This window comes from Balearica regulorum, chromosome 15, assembly GCF_011004875.1.
Source record: "Balearica regulorum gibbericeps isolate bBalReg1 chromosome 15, bBalReg1.pri, whole genome shotgun sequence".
Classification (NCBI taxonomy): Eukaryota; Metazoa; Chordata; class Aves; order Gruiformes; family Gruidae; genus Balearica; species Balearica regulorum.
The window spans coordinates 14,338,367-14,343,908 of NC_046198.1; the positions used below are offsets into that span (position 1 = coordinate 14,338,367).

At 42.9% G+C, this 5,542-nt stretch overlaps 1 long non-coding RNA gene across 1 annotated transcript; it reads left to right on the forward strand.

Annotated features, from left to right (window-relative positions):
* Positions 1-234: 234 nt before the first annotated feature.
* Positions 235-4,960, forward strand: LOC142604049 (uncharacterized). The gene is made up of 3 exons (XR_012837953.1): positions 235-373; positions 1,611-1,713; positions 1,973-4,960. It is a non-coding gene; the product is annotated as an uncharacterized LOC142604049 (long non-coding RNA).
* The last annotated feature ends 582 nt before the right edge of the window (positions 4,961-5,542 follow it).

The window sequence follows — 5,542 nt, forward strand, 5'->3', positions numbered from 1 at the left end:
TCCTCGTTCGGGTGGTCCGCTGGACAGGACATGGGCACGCTGACTCCACACATCCCTCACGTGGCCTTCACTGTGGGGCTTTCTGTTTTTTAAAAGCAATTTTTCCTTGGAGGCTGTCTCTTTGGTATCACTGCTTGCCCCAAGAGGGGCAGTTCCCCATGCCATAGAAGACACGGCTAATGTAGAGCTTTTCTCAGTAGCTTGAAAAGCAAGCTGATCTCACTGTATGTCCTTGGTTCTCCTCCCTGGTGGCCAAATCCAGGTCATGGTTGAAAGACGAAACAGATCCACATGTGCTGAACCCCGTGAGAACTGCAAGGCTACAAGACTTGAGAAACGTAGGGGTGGAAAGTCCAGCCTCCTGCTGTCTCAGGTATCATACCAAATAGCCCCCCACTGATTTAGAAATGAGTTTCTCTCTGTCCCCTCTTGCTCCATCTCTCGAGGCACCAGGGAAACACATGAAGACACTGTGCTAAGGCAGTTAGCTGAGCTCTGCTGAAGCTGTATGTCTTGTGGGGAGTCAGTCCAGATTTGTTCTGAGGCTGGGAAGACATCTCCATGTGTTATCTGGTGCATCTGACAGACTTTGGTGGTAGTCCCCCATGTTGTGGGGTAAACGCGACACAGATGGAGATTTATTTCCACGTTTGTAACGTCTCCTTAAAAGACTCGGATGGAAGAAACAAACATAATGACAGAAAACCCCCTTTTATCCTGTGCATGCCCATTTATATGCCTGAATAGAAGTGCCCAGTGACTTTTGAGATGCCTTTGAAAACTTTGGCCAAACTATTTCTTGAAAGGCCTTATAAAGGATTCAGTCTGACTTGGAGTTTTCCCAGCATGGTCTTAGCTGCAGAGCATTTGATTCTCTTGAAATAGGTAGAATTCGTTTAGTTCTTCTGTATTTGCAGAATTTTGCATGTCCTAGAGAAACCCCTCTATTTCCTAGATTTTGAGAATGCTCTTCTCTAACAAATTTCTGCTATATTTATCTCATCATGTGCATTTTCTCCTTGTTATTCTTTGCCCTGACACAAGTTGCTTTCGGGTGGGTCAGCTCTTCGAGCTCTCTTGCTTTCCCTCTGTTTTCCCAGTGTTTCTTTTGAAATGATATGCAAGAGCACACATTTCACCTTGGTGTTGGGCAGCCCTTTGCCTCTTATCTTGTATTCACGAGCTTTTAGAAATGTCCTGCAGTAGCCTTCCCTGGCTGCTGGGTGTCTAAGTCTTTTAATAGTTCTGCTAAGTTTAATTTTACTTGATTTTGCTGCTTTGTTTTTATATGCATGCCAGACAGCTCATCCCCTCAAGAATGTCCTGAAGGCATCCTCTGCCATAATAAATAACAGAAGTGATAGTTAAAGTATACATATATAAAAAATGTTTGCTCTAGTGTGTGAGTTTGCCTTGCAAATATGAAAATGTGACTGAAGGCCTGCACCTCTGCATTCAAATCCTCGCTGTACAGTGAAATGAACTGGAATGTGCTACAGCGATTTTCTTTGATAATGTCTGGCTTATAATTTACTTTTGGCTGAAGCAATCAGTGAGGGAAATCCATTTGAATAGCTTTGTAAGAACGCTTTATTTTTCTGGTGCTGCAGGCTGCAAGTTTCACACTCAGAGACTAAATCCCTTTCGTATCGTCCAGGTCCTGGGGAGAGACATTTATTTAAAAGTAGCTGAAATGAAGCACAGAAACAAACTGTAAGTGATTTTTGGCATTAGAAGTGCAGTGACTGTAAAGCAGTGGCTCAGCTCCATATTTTAATAGGCTTTAATGTATCAATTATAGTGCTGAGTAGTAATTAGGGCTATACAGCAAAATGCAGAGTGACCTCTAAACCGTTCCAAAGTTGTGGGAGCTGGTGGGAAGGGGGATTTGGGAGCAGACTGAATTCTGGTAATCATACCACAGGGTACAAAAGAGAAAAATGTCACTACTAAAAGTTGAATTTTGTTTCAGCAATGCAAGCAAGCCTTGCCTACCCTCTGAAGGTGAATTCTCCCCACAGCATGAAGCTAAGTAAATGTGCTGAGCAGTGGACAACCCTTCTGGGACCACAAGCAACAGCGTGCTCGTCCTACCAGCCTGCACAGCCTCTGCCTGCTCCGTTAAATGAAATACATCTAAAAGCCCTGCACCACTCGACTGTGCTCAGCTGCTCGGGAAGCCTCTAGGGAGGGAGGGTGAAAGCTGAGAGCTGGGGAATGCTGCTTCTCATTTCAGCATGGCCTAAAGACACCCCTAAAATTCCACGGTACAAAGGGATGTCCGGCCTCCAGATATGCTCCTTCCACCCCGCACTCAGCCGGTGAAACTGCATTGATTCTGCTTCAGAAAGGGCACTCCGAAATTTTGGAGGACAGGGGCATTGCAGCTTCTTGATAATAATTATGTTAAGAGCAATACAAATCACAAAATTACAAGTTTTCTTCCCTTGCTGATTGTTTTCTGCTCAAATTGCCCTGGAGACGGAGTGAAACGTCCAGCGGCACCGCGGATGTTTGGTCATAGGGATGGCAACCTATATCCACGTGAGGCTGCCTGGTCAGTCCCATAGTCCTGAATGAGCTAAGTCCCAAAGCTTCTCATTTTCAGGGTGGAGTCAAAGCCACGAAACACTTCTCCAACATTTGTAGCCAGTGATCAATTGTAAGCTAAAGAAATATTTATTTTAAAATGTAAACTGAGCAGTGTGAAATTTTTGCCCAGGATATTCCTCTTGATGTTACTATTTCGATATGCCTAAGTTCATTGGTATAAATAGGGTGCAGTTGTCATCACATTTAACTAAAAAAAGCCCTCCTCAGTTGACAAGCATAGGTATCATAAAGTCACGTCACCCCCTGCTAAGTAATTTTCACTCGAGCTGTATGCAAGCCTCTGAATGACAATTCTGCTTTTCTGGCCTTGGCTGGCATATAATTTAGGAGCAAGGGAAGGCTTTCAGAAGCAAAGATTTGTAGGCTTGACATAGAGCACCGATGAATCATATACTTGAAAACTTTATCCACCATAGTCGAAAACAAAAATCACATACAAGCCAAAAATGTGAAGCGGGGCCCCTGGATGTGACACGGCTTGGCTCACCGCCCGCAGGCTGCAGCAATCTTCTCGCATGGCTGGAAACATGCCAACAAGTGTCCTTCATGAGGGTGGATGGAATGAAATGTTCACAAGAACTAATTTCTTCATGTAAGATCCCGCAGAGAGAAACGGCTGTACTATCCTCGTGAAGAGCGAGATGAAAGTTTATCCCATTTTAGGACTCGGTCTTGTCTATCCAGCAAAGTGCTTATATGGGCTCCATTACTGTCCTGCCTGAGCGTGTTGTAGTCTTCAATGCATTTATTTTTGTGGGTAGGAAGAGATATTTGTGCTTCAGATGGTGAAGACATGAATGGGAATGTGGTATTACACCCCACACTGAGAGGATGGATATTAGTATTCCTAGTCTCAGCAGCAGAGTAAGTCAGGAGAAGTTTTTCTTGAATGTATCTGAGCATAAAAAACTAAAGGAGAGGAGAGTCGATCTGTGTAAGGGTAGGGAGAACTGCCAAGACTCAACTGGATAAGTAACACGTAGTAAATGCTTAGAGTCACCTTGCCAGACAAATATTTGCCTTTCACTTTGAATGAAGACCAAATCATGTTCTAACTAGTAGGACCAAGAAATTCCACACATTTTAGTAAGTTGAGTGTCCTACAGAAACTCCCATGGTAAGTGTATGAGGGCAGACTTTGGGGTTTTGCTGGACAGACAGAAGAAAAAAACCCAACAACTTGGGAAGATATTTCAGTGTAGGAAAAAAATTGAAGGGAATAGTGGAAGCTGGGAACAGGGTGGAAAAAAGCTTTGTAAATGTGTGTGGCTAAATACACCACTACACTTGGTGGAGAGACTTCATATTTAGCGATGGACGGAGGGGTGGAATCCAGGAGCTGAAGAGGTCAAAGTCCCTGGGGAAGCACTGGAGAGGAACTATGTCTCCTCCCTAAATCAGATTAGCTCTGAAAAATATGTTATGGGAAGAATTAAAATCTAGAGTAAAGACCACAGTCCCTGGACATTTCCAGTCATTTCTAACAACCATGTAAACTTCTTTCTCTTGTTCAGTGAACCAAATGTAGAAGACCATGGCAAACAAAGGACAGCAGCAGAATTGTTCTTTTTTGTGACAGATGTGACCTTGGTGTCATTATTTAAGGACTACACTTAAGGGCAATACTCATTGTTTTGGGGTCATTTGCTCTGTCTGCTGTAATAGCCTTTTATGACCAATTTTTGGAAATAACTGATTTTATCAGTTGTTACTAGGTTGTTACTAGGTGAGCAGCTCTGGTTGGACTTCAGTGCAACTAATCTAGTTTTAATAAAAATGTGAAAAAATAAAGGGGGAGGAAGGCTGAGGTGGGCCAGCTACTTGATCACTGGGCTAAGCAAAAGCAGAATTCAGACACTGGTTGTGACCCCTGTTCAGCGCAGACTTCTCTTCTACATGGTTGGGGTTTTTTGCTTTAAAATGAGCCAGAAATGACACCTTCACGATTTCCCTTGGGAAACCTGGGATCCAGAGCTCTCTGCATTCAGTAGGAATCTTTCCATTGACTTTGATGGCCTTTGGACTAGACCCTGAATTTCCATGGGATTTCTGGGACGTGTGTCTGAAATGCACTTGCTTTCCCTGAGCTTTCTCATGCATCATTCTGGCTAATACATTTTACTGCCATAAATACAGCGTGGCGCACAGTTAAGAACTTCTCCAGTCAGTAGGAAACACTGTCTGATATTCTGCCCAATTTGCCTTTCCAGTTTCATCCTACTACACTTCTCTATATCCCCTTGGGCCCCCATGATTCGTCTCCTTTCTAGCACCTGTACAATCATGTTTTGTTACCTTGTACCATGTATGTAAACATGGAAAAACTTAATTAAAATGAACAAATATATCAAACTGTTTCACAATATACAATCTAAGTACTTATGTACCCTTCAAAGGCATATCTGAACCACTTGAATAAAGCAGTGTTTAGCAACTATTAATTAAGTGATGTTTATACAATGCTTTGAACATGTGAAATGGAGAGCGTTTCCAAGTGTATCACGAACATTGTTATCACTGTTATACAAAAATCAGGAATGTACTGAACTTCTGTGAATCCCTCCCAATTACTGAAGACTTTGTGAGTTGAAGAGAATCAGCCACGACAAACAGATAGTCTTTCTTCCAAGCGGGTCGTCCTTTTGTCTCCAGAAAATGGTATAAAGTGTAATTTTTTTTTTTTTTGCCATCTTGTTTATTTAAGCACATTTGTCAAAGCCTGCCGCAGAATGGTTATTCTACCTTGAAGAAATCCTTCCGGGTCAGAAAGTCCTTTGGATGGCTCAGATCCAACTGCTCTCCCTTCCCATTCCTCCCTTTTAAGTCCTGAAAGTCTGTCAAAGTCTGGGCTGAATTCCTGAAACCAGTTGGAGTGTAGCTCTTCTTTTGTTCCCTGCTGCCAACTGCAGAAAGCTACGTTCACCGATTT